Genomic DNA, 18156 nt, shown 5'->3' on the forward strand with positions numbered 1-18156 from the left:
GTTCCTGCCAAGCTGGGCTTCTTAATCTTTCAGGAACGTGCCAGGCACACTTCCTTCTTAGGGCTTTTGCACTAGCCCTTTCCTCTCTTTGGACCACTCTTCGACCATACGGCCGACCCTTTCACCTCCTTTCATTCTTGGCTCAAATGTCACCATTTCATTAGAACCTCCTGGGTCATCCTATTTAATATTATGAAGTGTCCCTCCTCTACCTTCCCCATTCCTTTCATCTCTTTTTTTCATTTTTTTAAAATGCCCTCTTATTTGCTTACTTATCATGTTGTCATTTTTCTTCTTGATAGAATATAAGTTCCATGAGGATAGGAATCTTTGTTTTGTTCACTCATGTGTCTTGTGTACCTAGGTCTGTGGCGGGCATAGAGTGGATACTCAGTATTTACTGAATGAATGAATTAGACATCTCAATAAGATGGCATATCACAGCAATTTGATTTTTGGAAACATTGCAGTATCTTTCATTTATCTCTTAGAAAGGGGTTAATCTGAATAGGGACATTTTGATTATACCAGATAAATGACATCTATTCATAAAAACATTGAGAATCTAATGTAGTCATCCAGTGGATTTTTTTTTTTTTACTAAATGATAACATCTCTTTTGCTATTAGTTTTTTCTCATTATTTTTCTTTCAGACATTATAGTGTTAGAAAGTAATATTCTGTTCAAATACCATAGTCTCAGCTGTCAGAGATAATATCTCATAAGAAATTATTTTTGAAAGGAGACAAAATTAGTTTATATATTGATACAGTGGATCTTTAGATACTCAGAAAACTAGGACATGGCTCCTCACTTATAAGAAGATCAAAGAGGAACTTTAAAAGAACTTTTACTAAGCTAAGAAGTTAAAATCAGCTGTTAACTCTTTTTATATAGACACTCATTACTGAATGGGAATATGTGAGCTTTTCTTTCAAAAACTTTGAAAATGATAAATCTTCCTTCTTGAAACCCCTTTGAGCTGTGTGCACAGGGACATAAATGTACAATTTAAGTTTTACTTTAAAGCTATAATAATGGTGTACTGAAAATATCTCCTACGTGGTAATTAGAAATAAACAGAAGAATTCTATCTTTTTCAGCGCTTCTGGAAAATTTTAAAATTGATCATAAAATAAGTCAAAGGAAATCTCAATGAATTCATGTTTGGAAAATGTATAGGATGTGCTTTCAGCTGAGACTGTTAACAGGAAAAATGATGTCAACCTCATGCTGCCAAGGGCTACATTATGGAAACAGAGAAAGGGCTTCCATGGAGGAAGTTTAGATAAACAGATCCAGAGTCATTTATCCCTGGATCCAGCTATGCCTAAAGCCAATACTTCCCCTGGGGTCTTCATTATGTGAAAAAAACAACAAAAAAAGTCTTTTTATATTAGTTAGACTGAGGTAGTTGAGGTCTAGCAGCTGTCACACAAATCCTTCATTGAGTGTCAGGAGCAGTGAGGAACCACATTGGGTAGTCCCAGAGAAGAAAGGGGAGGACAGGAAGACAAAGAAAGCATGTGTGTGTGTGTGTGTGTGTGTGTGTGTGAGAAAGTCGCTCAGTCATGTCCGACTCTTATGCTTAGATAAAAAGGTGAATGTGTGCTGGCCTCATGGAGAGAGGGATCCTCTGAGACTGGAAGGTAGCAAGTGTGGCAGATTAAAGATGGCAGAACTTCCCCTCCCACTTAGTTGTCCTGGAAGACTTCATGGAGACAGCACATGCAGGTCTGTGGTTTGATCTCAATAATGTTATGAAGTCTCAGTCTCAATGGCATTATTGTAAGCCCCGTGACCAGTCCTGTAGTCAATGTAGACTGCTTCCCCAAAATTGTGCTGAGGCATGACAGGGTTAACCAGTTGCCCCAGTATGCCATCAAATATTTTCATTTTCACTGAGTTTCATGATGTAAAAAAGACGTTTGAAAGCACTAGAGAGGATTACATTGTGGGACTTCTCTTATAGTGTTTGTAGTAGATAGAGTAATGGTCTTCCCAAAATGTTCATGTTAATTCCCAGAACCTATGAATATGCTCAGGTAGGTGACAAGGGAGCATTAAGGTTGAAGATTGAATTACAGTTGTTAATCATCTTACTTTTACCTAAGGACGTTTCCTGGATTATCGAGGAGGGCCTAACGTAATCACAAGGGTCTTTGAATGGGTCAGAGGGAAGCAGAAGAATAAGAATCTGAGACTATGGTGTTCTGAAAAAGATTTGTCATTGCTGGAGCAAAGGGTTACTCATCAAGGAATGAAGGCAGTTTCTACAAGGTTTGAAAAAGGCCAGAAAATGGATTCTCCCCTAGAGCCTCCAGACTGGAACACAGGCCTGCCAACTCCTTGCTTTTAGCCCAGTAAAGCCCATTTTGGACTTCTAACCTCTGGGACTATGAGATAATAGATTTGTATATTAAACTACTAAATTTGTGGTAATTTGTTCCAGCTACAGTAGGAAAATAATACAGGGTCCTGTAGAGGACAGAGGCTCAGTGCTTGATGGAAAAATAAAGCAGCAGAAGGTGGATGATGAAGACAGATGTGACTGAGGGCCAGGCCTGCCCCATTTTGCTGTCGCCATCTGAGTCCTGGGATTCTCATACATTTCTCAGAGGATGGCAAGGTGCACCAATAATGGTATTTACCATCCCATCAGCAGGTAGGTAGGAAATCCAAACCAGATTTAATTTTATTTGGAAAATAATGTACTGGTATCAGAAAATCATGGAACAATGAAAATGTTGTTTATCAATTGTATAACATCAATTTTGAATTTTGTTCATTTATACTCTTTTGAAGTCACTTTTTGAACTAATTACTAGTGTCAAGTCTTTACAACTGTGTCTATAAAACCCCTAATTGTGCTTTTCCTGGAGGATTTCTACTGTATGAAGTTCATGCATTTCTCCCTTTTGACATTATTTTCACCAGCAGTAGCATGGAAAATCCCATGGATGGAGGAGCCTGGAAGGCTGCAGTCCATGGGGTCGCTGAGGGTTGGACACGACTGAGCGACTTCCCTTTCACTTTTCACTTTCATGCATTGGAGAAGGAAATGGCAACCCACTCCAGTGTTCTTGCCTGGAGAATCCCAGGGACGGGGGAGCCTGGTGGGCTGCCGTCTATGGGGTCGCACAGAGTCGGACACGACTGAGTGACTTAGCAGCAGCGGCAGCAGCACTATTCCATCTTTGTTGATAATCATAGCCAAACTTTTATGAGTTCGTTTTTTCCCTGGTGGCTCAGATGGTGAAGAGTCAGCCTGCAATGCAGGAGACCCAGATTCGATACCTGGGTCAGGAAGATCCCCTGGAGAAGGAAATGGCAACCCACTCCAGTACTCTTGCCTGGAAAATCCCATGCACGGAGGAGCCTGGCAGGCTATAGTCCGTGGGGTTGCAAAGAATCGGACATAACTGAGTGACTTCATTTTCCTTCTTTTCCTTTTTCAACTTGCACCCACTTTGAGCAGTAGCCTACTAGTTACAAATCTCATCTCTTCTATTTTTTTTTTTTTTTTTGCCTTGAAGCATTTGGGTTATTAGTTCCCCACCCAGGGATCCAACCCTCACCCCATGCAGTAGATGTGCTAGGTCTTAACCAGAAGCAGGGTGGACCAGCAGGGAATTCCCTCATTTCTTCTATTCTTGGCCTGTCTCTCCCACCTCAGTGAACGCTCTTAGGCCCAAACCCTCCCTCTTCCATCCTCATTTCTGAAGACATCCTGTTGTTATCTTAAAAGGCACTAATCATCATGAAAGATCATGAATTTATCCTCTCTTAGGATTCTAACTAGTCTTCATATTCTTTAAAGCCCACCCATTCTCTGACCTTTACTTAATTTTCTTCTGTTAAGCGACCAAGCATGTATGCATCATTTGTCTATCAGTTTCTCAAATTTTTAAATCTATTTGAAACAGCTTCTGCAGTTTCTGTTATATAATTAAAATGCAAAAGCAATTCAATGTCATTTCAAATGGAAACATATTACCAATTGGGTTGATAAGCTCATATATTGGTGATACCAGGTCACATCTTTTTTCTTTTCCCAAGTACTTTGAGTAATGATAGGAACTCTCAGACATTTAATTTTACTTATTGACTGTGTCTTGGGTGATCAGGTGCTATTTTTCATATATTTTAAAGTATTCAATATTTTCCACATTAAACTGTAACATATAGAGTAACTGCAGTCTTTATTCTTGCTATTATTTCTTATAAAAAGCAATTTAAATATATTGATTGAATTGTAGTTTAAAATGTAGTCTTTGTTTTAATTAGATGGATTAAAAAATATATTTCATCCAAAGGTGAAAAGACTTTCTTCAAAATGATTGTATGTTTCATTTTTTCCCACTATTATTAGAAACGAGGAAAAAATTACCTTTATTCTACTTAACCTACTGCCTGAAGGAGAAATTTTTTTCATTTATTTTCTCTGATGCATTAGTATTTGTGATACAGCAGAAGCTGGAACATTACAAATGTTTGTAATTGTTTGCTTTGCTGTAGGGAATATAATGTTGTTAATATCTATTACTGGACTAAATGAATGAATTAAGTAGCCAGAAACAAATATGATTGTCAAGCATGATTTAGTTGGCATATAGCTTTAACAGCTGCCAAATTTAATATGGAGGGTGGAGGAGGGTTTCATAACATTTGCAAGTAACATTTGCAATGTCAGACACCTCCACTTTTCCACTAGATGGAGGCCTTGCTTTGCTTTGAAACGGTGGACCGCCTGGGTGCTGCAGTGTGTTGTAAAAATGAGTAACATCCTATGGGCTTTTCTTTTTCCTTCTGTGTTCCATTGCTCTATTTTAATTGTTAGCTATCATCTGTGCCTTGTGCAAGCTTTTGGCCTTTGGAGTGGGCCATAAGAGAATGAGAGGATTAAGTCAGAAGCAGGGAGAGCAGGAAAATCAGAGGTTAAAACTGGTTCTACCACAAGTTGCACTGTGAGGAAGCTGAGGTATTCCTTTATTTCCTCCCATTTTGCTCATCAGTATCCACTACCCTGCTTTTGGACACACAGGATACACGAGGCCTCACTTCCTTTGGCATTCCTGATATATTTATCAAGACACCTTTTCAGTGTCTTGTTTCTTCATAAGGATTTTGATTCATATTTTGGTTCTTCTAATACTGTACTCATTGTTCCTACTCACTGTTCCTTCTGTGCTAGAAACTTTCACACCAACCATTTCATCTCATTCTCACCAAAATTCTATGAGGGCAAAGGTTATCAGCCATCTCTCAGCCAGATGGCTGTTAGCTATTCTGGCACTGTAATTTGCTAAAAGATTTTCCAAACTGATGTGTCATAGCTGTTTCCACAATGTTTCGATGTGTTCAATAAACTTGGAGAACATGGTGATAGACACTATAAAGAACCATGTATTCATTGCAGAATTTCCCTGAGTCTTTAACAATGACTCTGGCTGTGAGAAGTCTTCACTCCCTCACCTATTAATAATATTTCTGCTCCATGAGGGTGCTGGTCTTTCTTATGTGTCTGGTGTCTAAGGACCTCCAGGTATAGAACATTCTTCTTGGAGATCAACTGTCTTCATTAAAAATATTACTTGGGGTAACTCTAGCTCTAGCTAGCATCCTCATGGAATTATGAGGAAGCAAGGGATTAGGAGTTAGTGAGATCTCTAGGAGAGCAGGTAAAACTTTGCCATCCTGGCAGTGAGTAGGATGGAAGCTACCAGCTGCAGCATCTCTTTCATGTCACCTTTCATTGCATGTGTATTAAAAAGTGAGTACCTCCTGGTACTTCATCAGGTTTAGACCAGTGGTGTTATAGAGGAGAATTCTTCTCTATCACCAGTTCCTGGATTATGGATTACGTCTTTCATTTGCTCCAAGTTTTCTCATCTAATGGTTCATATTTATTGGAGATCATGAATATTAGCACATACCTTTTAATCTAAAAGTTACATTGTATAATATATTAATAAATACTAATGTTTCAGTAAATTAAATATTCCATGTCACAGTGGGGCTCGTAGATCTGGGGAAAATTAAGCCACAAGTTTTCACAATTCTCCAAGGATAAGGATCTTCAGAGCTCTGCCAGCAGAAACGCTGGAGTCAGCCTCAGATGAAACCTGATACTATTACCCCACTGATTTACCTGACTTGGTGCTGGTCCCACTCCCTGGCTCTTTTCCTGTCTTTCAGTGATTTTTTAATCACAGGGACCTCTTGACTGTCTTTGGCTCTGACCTTTGGTCAGTGCCTAGTAGCTCAGTCGGTAAAGAGACCGCCTGCAATACAGGATCCCTGGGTCAGGAAAATCTCCTGGAGGAGGAAATGGCAACTCACTCCAGTATTTTTGCCTGGTAAATCCCATGGAGGGAGGAGCCTGGCATGCTACAGTCCAAGGGATCCCAAGGCTTGAACATGACTTAGTGACTAAGCCACCAATGTAGTCACATATCTCGTTGATTGAATCTTGAGACAGAAGATTGAGATTTTGAGTCCTTCTTTCCTCAGAAGACCTCTACGCTGCTTACACAAATTTGTTCATATGTTCCAGCATCCTTCAGGAGTTTCCCCTACTATTATTTGCCACAACCTCCCCCCCGCCCCAACCTACTTGTGTATTATTTATTTCACTTCTGCATCATTGAACATCTAATCGAAAGTCCAAAACAAGCAAACAAAAACCTCTTAGAACACTAGATGCAGCTCTTGCTTTTGCTTCAGAGGAAGGCAGAGGCTTCAAAGGCTGGTAGCAACACAGTAGATATTGAGTACTACCAGCAAAGGGCAGATGTGCTAAGACAAGATGAAGCCTGGTTCTGATCCCATTTTCCAATGCCCCCCTCTTGACTGGGAACTGGGAACTAGGGGGCCGAGCAAGAAGTTGAACGGAAGCCATTGGAGGAGTCCCTCAGCATCAAGAGAACTACAGAGAAGAGGTCCTGTGTATGAGTGCATGTGTGTTTCTCATGAGGAGTGATTTCAGAAAAGTCTACGAAAGCCTACCACCAAGCAATTCTCTTTGGCCAACTGCTCAACTCATTGAGCTCCAAGGCAAAAAAGACAGCTGGACCCAGACTTTCCTTCCCGCTCATCCTTCTCCTCTCACTTTGGTCTCCCTTGAAGGGCTCCAGAGGGTAATAGCAACTACAGCAAGGAAGATGAAGTGTTCCACCATATCCTGGGCTTCCCACTCCCAAGTTTCCTGATCTTAGGGCTGTCTAACCTGCAGATGGAACAAGTAGGGGCTGGGGTGGGTTTGGAGGAAGTAAAACTGAATAAAGAATAAAGTTTTAGTATTGAATTTGGCAAGATATTCTATTGCCCAAAATGCTTAGAGGGGTTAAATATATATAATATAAAATTTACCATTTTAACCGTATAAAAGTGTACAGTTCAGTGACATTAAGTACATTCACATTGGTGTGTGACTGTCGCCACTATCCATCTCCAGAACTTTTTCTTCATCTAAAGTCTATACCCGTTAAATGATAACACCCCATTCCCCCTTCCCCCAACCTTTAGTAATCACTATTCTATCTGTCTCTATGATTTGACTATTTGGGTATACTCTATATAAGTGAAATCATACAGTATTTGACCTTTTGTGAATGACTGATTTTACTTAGTATAATGTCTTCAAGATTCATCCATGTTGTAGCTTGTGTCAGAACTTCCTTTTTAAGGCTGAATATCATTCCATCATATATATATATACCACAAGTTCATCTGTTGATAAATACCTGGGTTGCTTCCGCTTTTGGTTGTTGTGCATAATGCTACTATGAACATTGGCCTACTGTTGAGCTCCTGTTTTTGATTCTTTTGGGTATATACCTAGGAGTGAAATTGCTGAGTCATACAGTAATTCTGTTTAATTTCTTGTGTAATTGCCAAGCTGCTTTTCTCTGTAGCTGCACCACCTTACATTGCTACCAGCAAAAAAGCACAAAGATTCCAATTTCTCTACATCCTCACCAACAAGACTTTTTATTACCTATGCTGACATGAATATCTGCAGGACCAGCCCATAATTTCTTTTCAAGGACTCAGAAGAGCAAGTGAAGGATTGAGTGGAGTGTAACAAGGCAGGACCCTATGGGGTCTTCCCAGAACAGACGCCTCCCCTCGAGTCCTCTGCTGCTTCTCTTCTCCTAAGTACCTAAGATTGTTGAAATGCTGTAGTCATTGTTATGTCTGACTCTTTTTGTGTACCTTTGCATAATCTTTGCATATTACCTTAGTCCCTAAGATAATAGCATCTAATGCACATTTCCTGAGTTGTTTCACAGAAACTAAAGCCCCCACCAAAAGGAAGATGTTAGCTACTTGATGACAGTGCGCATAGCCCGCAGGCCTATTGGAAGCTAAGGATTGATAATGTTAACCCCTGTGACACCGCCCTGTTACCTCACAATCAACCAATCAGGGAATCGTACACAAGTTGATCACTGACCCTGGGACTCCCTTCCCTCATCTGGCCTTTGAAAATGCTTCCCAGAAACCCATGGGGAATTCAGGTGTTTTGAGCACTAGCTGCTCTGGACTCCTTGCTTGGTGCCCTGAAACAAACACTGCAGTGTTAGTAAACAGGCTTCACTGGGGAGAAGACCCAAGTTTTGATTTGATAACCCCAGTGGCTCAGTGGTAAAGAATCTGTCTGAAATGCAGGAAATATGGGTTCAATCCCTGGGCCAGAAAGATCCCCTGCAGAAGGAAATGGCAATCCACTCCAGTATTCTTGCCAGGAAATCCTGTGGATAGTGGAGCCTGGTGGGCTACAGTCCAGGGGTCACAAAAGTTGGACATGACTGAGTGACTAAACAAGTTAGCTACTTTTTACTGCTCTCTGCACCCTATGGGGCCTGGTTTGGAAGCAGTCAGATGGCACTGACAATCAGGAAGTAGCTGAAGCTGGTTCAGTTTCCTCCATCAACAAAATCCTGAGGCACTGGCTTTTCTCCTTAAAAACTAAGAACAAAGGGCTTCCCTGTTGGTCCAGTGGCTTAGGCTCCAAGAGCCCAATTCAAAGGGTTTCAGCCTTGGTCAGGGAAATAAATCCCACATGCTGCAAGAGTTCCTATGCTGTAATTTAAAGATCCTGCATGCCTCAATGAAGATGGAAGATTCTATGTGCTGTAACTAATAGTCAAATAAATGAATAAAAATAAATATTAGGGAAAAAAAAAAAAAACCAACTGAGAATGCAGAGAGCCAGAGCTCTGGGCCATATTCCACCATTTTTTATCTTCTGTGCCTACAGGTGAGCAAAGTGAGTAAAACCAAGGCCTGCAAATGAGTTATTTATTTTGTACAGATTTGTCCTTCTTATTCTTCTCAAAAATCAGTATGAAAAGATGGGAAGAGTTACAGAGCCAGACCTTCACAACTCAGAAATTATCAATCCTCATTTGCAAGCGGTTAGTTTTTGTCTTCTTTTATCATATGGCTAGTTTTGTGGTCAGAATGAAGACTACTGAAACCTGCAACATAAATGTTCATGGATTCTTTTCCTTTCATTGTCCAATTTTGTCTTCCTATCGAGCACAGTGGCACATAGGTGCCATCTCCTATTTCCTCAGCTTTATCAATGGTAGAAATTAGTCCTAAATTAGCCCTTTTTATGAGCTTACTAACTTCTCATAAAATGTGTTGATAAACTTCTACAGCCATGGTCCACATTTAAGCAATAAAACTTAGATGAAATGAGCATTTTCTGGCATTAATAACTGAATGAAGTAGCTAAGGGCCCCAGGTGAAACCAAGGGTTCCCTATCCAGCATTAACCAGCAACATTAATTCATAATCCTAGCAATTATCCTCAGCACTTTGCAAGCATTAACTAGACCTTATACACTTTTGTGAGGCAGATATTGTTTACTCTATTTTTACAGATGAGGAAATGACCTTAAAAAGACCAAGAAGCAAATTGCTTAGAGAGTATCTGACTATATCTCTGATTTTCCAAGTTATATGGTGGGGAAAAAAACAGGGACAAATAGATGGTTTCTCTTTCTCTACCTTTCCTTCCTCAACTAAAAGGCTAATTGGAATTGCAAAAAATATTTTTGAAACAACATTATTATTGTTATTATTATTTCCTTTTTGCCCAGGTCTTTGAAGAATTTAGAAATCAAAAAAATCTCTTTCTATAATTAAAATGTGAAGACAAAAGCTACGTGTAGCAGAAAAACATCCCGTTAATGTGATTTCCTTGTGGTGGATTGACAAGTTCAAAGCAGAAATGTATGTTGCCATGGCCACCAGATCATATTTGCTCTGCTGGTTCATTTGACTTAGCTGCTGAAGAAGGAGGGTAGCATTCAACCAGGAATCACTGAGCATTGTTAGGATAGATCTGTAATTTTTATGTAATACTTTCTCTTTATAGATCTACACAGATCACAGCTGCAAACTGTTTACAGTCACTTTGGGGGCAGAGTTTTCAGAATCTCACAGGAATATAAGCTGCAGAAGGGGGCACAGGAGGATGCCTTTCCTCCATTCTCAAACATCTCACCCATAACAGACTATAAATAAATATTTGTCAAAAAGATGGGGGATGGATGAAAGGATGACTCATTATCATGCACCAGCTGCCTGAGTTAAACTTTCGGTTGATGGGAAGGGAGGTTGGGAAAAGAAGTTGCCATAAAAAAGAAAGGGGAGGCAAAGGGGGATGCCAGGAGAAAGAAGGAAACAGACTCTCTGGAGTGCTTTGTAATCTTTCGGACACAGGGGGTGCAGAATGAAAGTTCTCCTTCTGCAGTGACAGAGGAAGAGAGATTAAGAGCAAGTGAGAGAGAGAGAGACACTTCCTAAGACCACTGAAGTCAAATACACAAAAAACAGTTAAATATTATGAGCCCAACGATGCTCCCCACCTCCTCCTCTCTTCTTTCACTAGGTTTACAGAGTCTGATAGTAAGCGAGAAAAGGGTGGAAGCTTACTCTCTGGAGGGACAGGAGTGGTTCCCTGGTGCTGAGCCAGAGTTTGACGTTTAGCTTCATTTGTTTCAACTTATCAGGGCTAGGTGACTTTCATTTTGAATTATACGTTTTCCTTGCCTGATAAATGAAGCCTCCTGCCAAGGCCTTTGGATCAGGAAAGGCTCCTGCTCCTCATATGCAGGAGCAAGCATTAGCAATGTGAAATGATGGTTCCGGAATAGCAGTGGAAGTAGCAATATTTCATGGTGGTTTTCTCCCTCCCTTCTCTCTGTGTTCAGCATTGTCTAAGCAAATTCTGGTGATGTCTTTTGTGTCTGCATGATGCTTAAGTAAGCAAAAGGCAGGATAAAGTAAATGTCTTCCAAATCTTCATTTATCACGAACACAGACTGTAGTTTCAGCTCTTCTGCTCGATACAAGTAAGCTGACAGATGTTTATCATCTGCAGTAAATCTTATGACTGACATAGCTGTTGAATTTGTACCTCTGTTTTTCCTGGGGAGGGGTAAATTGTGACATAAAATCATTTGATGTTAATGCTCCCTGTCCTTTCTGCTTCAATTTAGCTCCAAGGCACACATTTTCAGAGCTCTAGTTGCTAGAGGGCTAATGGCTGGGCTATCCCAAGGTTTGGGGTATCCTGGTCTCAACTATCTGTTGAATTCCAGATTATTTTTCTCCCTTTTCCTCAACTTCCTTAACCACCACCTGCCACCAGTTACATCCTTTTCTCAGTTATTCCTTGACCCTTGCAGATAACTGTTTGATCACATACTAATTCATGTGCTGTGCTTAGTCACTCAGTTGTGTCCGACTCGTTGCAACCCCATGGCCTCTAGCCCACCAAGTTCCTCTGTCCATAGGGATTCTCCAGGCAAGAATATTGGAGTTGCCAAGAATACTGGTTGCCATGTCCTCCTCCAGGGGATCTTCCCAACCCAGGAATCAAACCCAGATCTCCCACATTGCAGGCAGATTCTTTACTGTCTGAGCCACCAGGGAAGGCCATAGTAATGCATAACAAGTATTAATGGATGATAATATTAATAGAAAGGAGTATAATTTCTCAAATGTTTCCACTAAAATCTTAAATTCACTACAGTGAATGAAAATCTCTAATGGGGCTGAGGGATGTAGGGTGAGAGGCAGGGGTGTAAGGCTGAGGTAAGAAAAGCAAGAGAGAAATTGCTTTAAAAATCTATTTTAAGTTATTTATCATTTAGGTTACTTAATGCTCCTGGCTTCCTTGGTGGCTCACAGGTGAAGAATCCACTTGCAATGCAAGAGACCCAGACTTGATTCCTAGGTGGGGAAGATCCCCTGGAGGAAGAAATAGCAATCCACTCTAGTATTCTTGCCTGGAAAATCCCACGGACAGAGGAGCCTGGCTGGCTATAGTCCATGGGTCACAAAAGAGTCGGACACGACTTAGAGACTAAACAATGCTCTAGCCTATCTGAAATTCCCAGCAGAAAACACTCTATACATACCTTGTCCATCCTGTGTGTGTGACTGTGTGTGTGTGTGTGTGTATACACATGCTCAGTTGTGTCTCACTCGTTGCAACCCTTTGAACTGTAGCCTGTCAGGCTCCTCTGTCCATGGGATTCTCCAGGCAAGAATACTGGAGTGGATTACCATTTCCTCCTCCAGGGGATTTTCCTGACCATCATGTGCTTTTGCAAACTTCCAGCACACTGCTGTGTACTTTTGAAGGTGAGTAGGGATAAATCTTTAATTCAGATGAGTAAATTTCTGTTATCATTTATGTCATCCTTTAAACATTCTTATTAGTATTAATACAGTATAAAAGTAATATTTTTTTAACCTCAAATAATATAGGAGAATATCAAGAAAAATGACCCCTCTTCTAATTTCATTCTTTTTGGAGAAAATCACTAATAATAATTTGCTGGCTATTTTTTTCAGAATTTTTTTCAAGTAAGTGCATATCATTATATGATCTATAATGTATTATAAATTAGTTAATTGTGCCTGTGTTTTAGCTTTAATCAATATCTTAGGGCTGATTAGTTAATCTTTGATATATGCTAATCAAGGTTAGGGTTCAAGGAATGGTCAGTTACCATTGAAGTTCTAATCAGAAGGCCCTACTCCAGAGAAACTAGTTCTCCAGTTGTTTATTTCTTATTTTTTAAATTAAAATTAAAAAAAAAATTTTGTTACCCCAGATGGGACTCAAATATTTATTTTTTACCATAATGGATGCTAGAAATAATATTCCCTTAGTAAGATTATTAATGTTTGAAATATGTGAATTGATTAGAAATATTATATTGGGTTCCCCAGAGGCTCATGAAGGAGACCCAGCTTTGCTCTCTGGGTCAGGAAGATCCCCCAAAGAAGGGAATGGCAAACCACTCCAGTATCCTTGCCTGGAGAGTTCCATGGACAGAGGTGCTTTGCGGGCTACAGTCCATAGATTCACAAAGAGTTGGACATGACTGAGTGACTAACAATTTCTTTCACTAGGTTTAGGATTTTGTTCTGTCTTGTGGGACAATTCTTTGAGCTAAGAGAAGTAAGTGTGATTTTATTTGTACCTACTAATAAATCTTTGTCTTCTGAGCTAAAGTTCTTGTGAGACCTGCTTTCATTGTACCAGATACCCACAGTGGGGGCAGTTGTGGAAGAAGGATCCTTTACTATCACCTACTTCTAACCTTTAGAGCCTACCATTCTCTATGAAAAAGAAACTACGATTGTGAACAAGTGGGACTGGGTCAGTTCCCAGCACATCTGTGTATGTGCTTAGATGCTTAGTTGTGCTGACTCTTTTTGACTCCATGGACTGTAGCCCTTCAGGCTCCTCTGTCCATGGGGATTCTCCAGGCAAGATACTGGAATGGGTTGCCATGCCATCCTCCATGGATCTTTCCAACCCAGGGATTGAATCCAGATCTCCCGCATTGCACGCAGATTCTTTACCATCTGAGCTACCAGAGAAGCCCCAACACTTGTATAATAAGATATATAAATAATAAGTAAATAGATTTAAAGTATATACTCATTAAAAAAAAGAAATGGAGTCATAAATATATACTCTTTGCTCGAGATAGTTTACTGTTGTTGAAAGTGAAAGTTGCTCAGTCGTGTCCGACTCTTTGTGACCCCATGGGCTAAACCGTCCATGGAATTCTCCAGGCCAGAATACTGGAGTGGGTAGCCTTTCCCTTCTCCAAGGGATCTTCCCAACCCAGGGATCAAACCCAGGTCTCCCTCATTGCAGGTGAATTCAACTGCTGTTGAATGAATTCTAATCTCAGGAATTTTGGGTACCTGAAGGATATTAATGAAAGAGATCTGGGGGTAAGATGGACTTCTACAAATCTTGTTAAATTTCTATTACATAAGTGCATATTTGTCCTGCTGATGACTTGAGTTATCTTTTCAGCTCAGGCTAGGCATTTTAATCTATTCACTTATTTTCTGATTTTAATAGTAAAATACATTAATCATGGAAAGATTAAAAAATTACAGAAGAAATAAAAATCATCTCTAATGGTCTTATTTGGATATAACTGTGTTATTGACAATTTGGTGTGTTTCCTTCCAGTGTATGTGTGTGTATACATCTGTACAGATATACATACAAATAAAATCACACTGTAAGTAGTTTTGTGTTATATTTCTTTCACTTAGAATTATATAGTGAACATTTCTGCAAACCATTAAAATGACTTGAAAACATAATTCTATAATTGTCTAATAGTTATAGATGGACCATAGCTAAATCATTTCCCTGTCATTGGACACTTACATATCTAGATTTTTTGTTTTAATATTATCATATTATGACATATTTTAGACATAAAGATTTGCCCTAATTTCTGAGACTAGATTCTCGTGTATAGTTTGGAAACCAGTTTATACATGACCTATTTCATCCTTCTCATTCACCTGTTATGCTACAAAAATAAACAAAAAGAAACTCTGTGATCTCATACTCTGTCATTTAGAAATATTTGAGAGGCTTCTAGAGAAAAAAATTAGAATGTTCTAAAGAACAGTACTGTTGGTGTTGCAAGCTATGCTTTTGTTTTGAAAAATGAAAAAGCCACTTTATTTTCTAACGATTAGTTTAGGAAGCATGGGTTTAGGATTCTAGTCTGATGTAACCATCAGAGTAGCTCCTTGCTCAGCAACATTCTATCCCAGTGGATCTGGGTTGTCCTGCCGTTATAGTGCCATCTAAAGCACCAGCCCTTCAACCACTGTGCGCAAATGATTCCTCCCTTCTTCATTTCTGGTTTTCTGTTTTTTTTTTTTTAGGGGAAACAAACATTTCAAGCTTTTGTGTGGCCCCCAGCAGGTGCTAGTGGCATTCAGGGAGCAGGCCAGCCTCAAGCTCTACAAAGGAGGAGTGAGGTGGTGCTAGCCATCTTGCTTAGCTGAGAAGCAGAGAGAATTCACAGCTGTTCACTGCTAGCCCTCTCATCTCAGGAGTCTGTGAAGTGGCACTTTCCATGGACTCAAAGTAGATGTTAGGAAAATTTTTGGAGTCCTCTCACCCTGGAAACTGCTAATTAAAGTGCCACCAAGATGCTTGCATTGGCTCTGAGCTGGTTACACATACATTTTAAAGAACTGACCTCTCCCCTTTCTGTCTCTTGTACCCCATTGTGAGTGCTCTGGGTGGTCAGCAAATAATAACTGATAATAACTCTCTCCTATTCTTTCAGACCCCTACAGAAATGGAAATCGCTGCCTTCAGAAGAAAGCACACAGGCATATGAATTTTATGTGAGCAGGGACTACCAGTGAGTCATGCTTGATGTTGTTGTATAAACTATTCAGGTGGGAAGGCTAACACTGCAATACGGGAACACGATGGGGAGTGTCTTTTTTTCCTGAATGTTCAATTATCAGAGAGCACACAGTACACACAAGTCCCAATCCACAAAAACAGACAATTACATAAAATGTACGCCAAAATCTCCACAGGGAGGAAAACGAAAGTCTTCAAAATCAAATGGTTATCACAATGCAGAAGAGAAAAACTCTGGAAGGTGGTGAGCAGAGTTAATACCTGAGAGGGAGCCAAACTCATGCAGATGTGTGTTATTTATGCCCTTAATTGTTATTTCCAGTAGGTTCCTGGCTGCCAGTGCACATGAGTGAAGTGCTGTAAAATAACAGATGTCACACATCACAAGAACAATAGGGAGTCAACATAAACAGCAGCATAAATCTGGTTACCTTAGGTACCAGGGAAAAAAAGAGAACATACAGAAAAATGGATGAGCCTGTGGCTGTAATTTATAAAACAAAAGATCCCATACAAATATGTTCTATACTAATTATATACCTGCGTCAAATACACTAAGAGACAAGTCATCTTGGAATGAAACCTACTTGGGTAACAAAGTTTCCCTTCATTCTTAAAAGGACAAAAGAAAGGGGAGAAAGAGAATGAATGAGAGGGAACAGAGAAAGAGAACCAAGTCAGCCAGTGGCATTTTGTAGAGAAAGGCTTGTGGGATGTAAGAAAAAGACCAAGAAGAACTGGGATGTAAATTTTAAAACATCATCAATGATCCGGCAGAGAGATGTTCCAATAAGGCTTACAATCTAGCACCAAATAATGATGCTGAGAACACTACAGACTGAGATAGTTTACAAAGGCTTAAGGGAGCTCAGAGGCTTGAACCAAAAAAACAGGAAAAAAATTCAGGATACAACTGAGAAAAGTGAACACACACACACCTGGGGAACAAAAATCTTAAGTAAAGATACCTATTTGGAGAAAACCTGTGTAAAGCCTGGATGTGGAGTGAAAGCAGGTAGCAAATACTATCAGAATTGCAAAGTATTACAACAGCTCCAAAAGGTGAGAGTTCCCTCTTGGGGTTTTTAATGCAGAGGTGTCTCATTATGAAGCATTGACAAAGGAGCTTATGTCCCTCTTTACTAACAGAGTGAGATCTTCACTACACAGCTGACCAAATGAACCTTGTTCACAGTACAGAGTGCACTGGGGGTCATGTGAATATGTACACGTGGCCAGAACTGTTCTGATTCTATCACTTCTAGTCAAACAATTTAACAGAAATTTGAATATACCAACCTATAATTTTCAGAACTTAAGGAACTATGTAAGAATAATAGCAGTTACTAAATACCAGGCATTGTTGTAAGCACTATACATATTTAACTAAATCCTCATAACCCTCCAAATAGGTACAATTGTTCTCCTTGTTGGATGGGGAAACCAGGGTGCAGAGCTTAATGAAATATCCCAAAGTCATACATTTTAATAAATGGTGATTCTGGAATTCAAACCCAGGAAGGTTGTCCCCCAAGTTCTTGTCCTTTTAGCACTACACAGAACTTCTGTCAGTGGGTAGAAAAGGAGGCTTACTCCATAATTCCTATCAGCTTGACAGATAAACTTTATCTCTGAACAGGACTGGAAAAACTGACAATCCAGGCCCAGCCTATGCCATTCATCCTCATGTTTGCCTGCGTGTTACTTCACTCCCAAATATGCGGTTCCCCTTCCAAAGGTGATCTAAATGGTCTGCCAAGGCATAACTCAAAGATTAAAATTTGTGCTCCAGCACCTGGATTGTTTTCATCTTGGCCCACTGAGCTGTGATAGTCTTCAGAGACATAAACATGCTGGAGACTGTGAAGAGCCTGCATAGATCAAAATATCCCTTGTGACTTTAGTCATTTAGTTGAGAAATTAAAACTAGTTAATTTTAGAGTGTTATTAAAAGTAATTGAAGTAATACAATTTTTGAAACACTCCACGCAAGCATACATAAGCATGTATTATTTATGAAACATTGGTTTCTTTGCAGACATTCTTTGTCACCCTGGAATTGTGAAGTACAGATAGTTGACCCCATAACAGTGTTGTGAAAGAGTCAATAAAATTGTATCAAAGAATACTGGGCTGCCATGGTTCTATTCTGTTTTCCTCCCCATCTTGAGTCTCCCACCATGAGTCAGGACTTTTTATTAGACAACAGAAGCACACTGCCTCTGAAAGAGCATCTTCATTCAAACCCTTGTGCAGGGACTTCTTTAGTGGTTCCGTGTTTAAGACTTCACCCCTCAATGCAGGGGGTGCAGGTTCACTCCCTGGCCAGGGAGCTAAGGTCCTACATGACTTGCAGCAGAAAAAAGAAAGCAAAGACAGAAGCAGTATTGTAACAAATTCAATAAAGACTTTA

The 18156-nt window shown here is 39.8% G+C and overlaps 1 long non-coding RNA gene across 1 annotated transcript; it reads left to right on the forward strand.

The window, feature by feature from the left end:
* Positions 1–2536: 2536 nt before the first annotated feature.
* LOC147374239 (uncharacterized) lies at positions 2537–17522 on the forward strand. Its single transcript, XR_015163222.1, has 3 exons — positions 2537–2666; positions 15658–15735; positions 17383–17522. It is a non-coding gene; the product is annotated as an uncharacterized LOC147374239 (long non-coding RNA).
* The last annotated feature ends 634 nt before the right edge of the window (positions 17523–18156 follow it).

The sequence above is a fragment of the Bos grunniens genome, chromosome 4 (genome assembly GCF_055505025.1).
Source record: "Bos grunniens cultivar Pamir isolate PY7600 chromosome 4, Bosgru_T2T1.0, whole genome shotgun sequence".
In the NCBI taxonomy this organism is placed as follows: domain Eukaryota; kingdom Metazoa; phylum Chordata; class Mammalia; order Artiodactyla; family Bovidae; genus Bos; species Bos grunniens.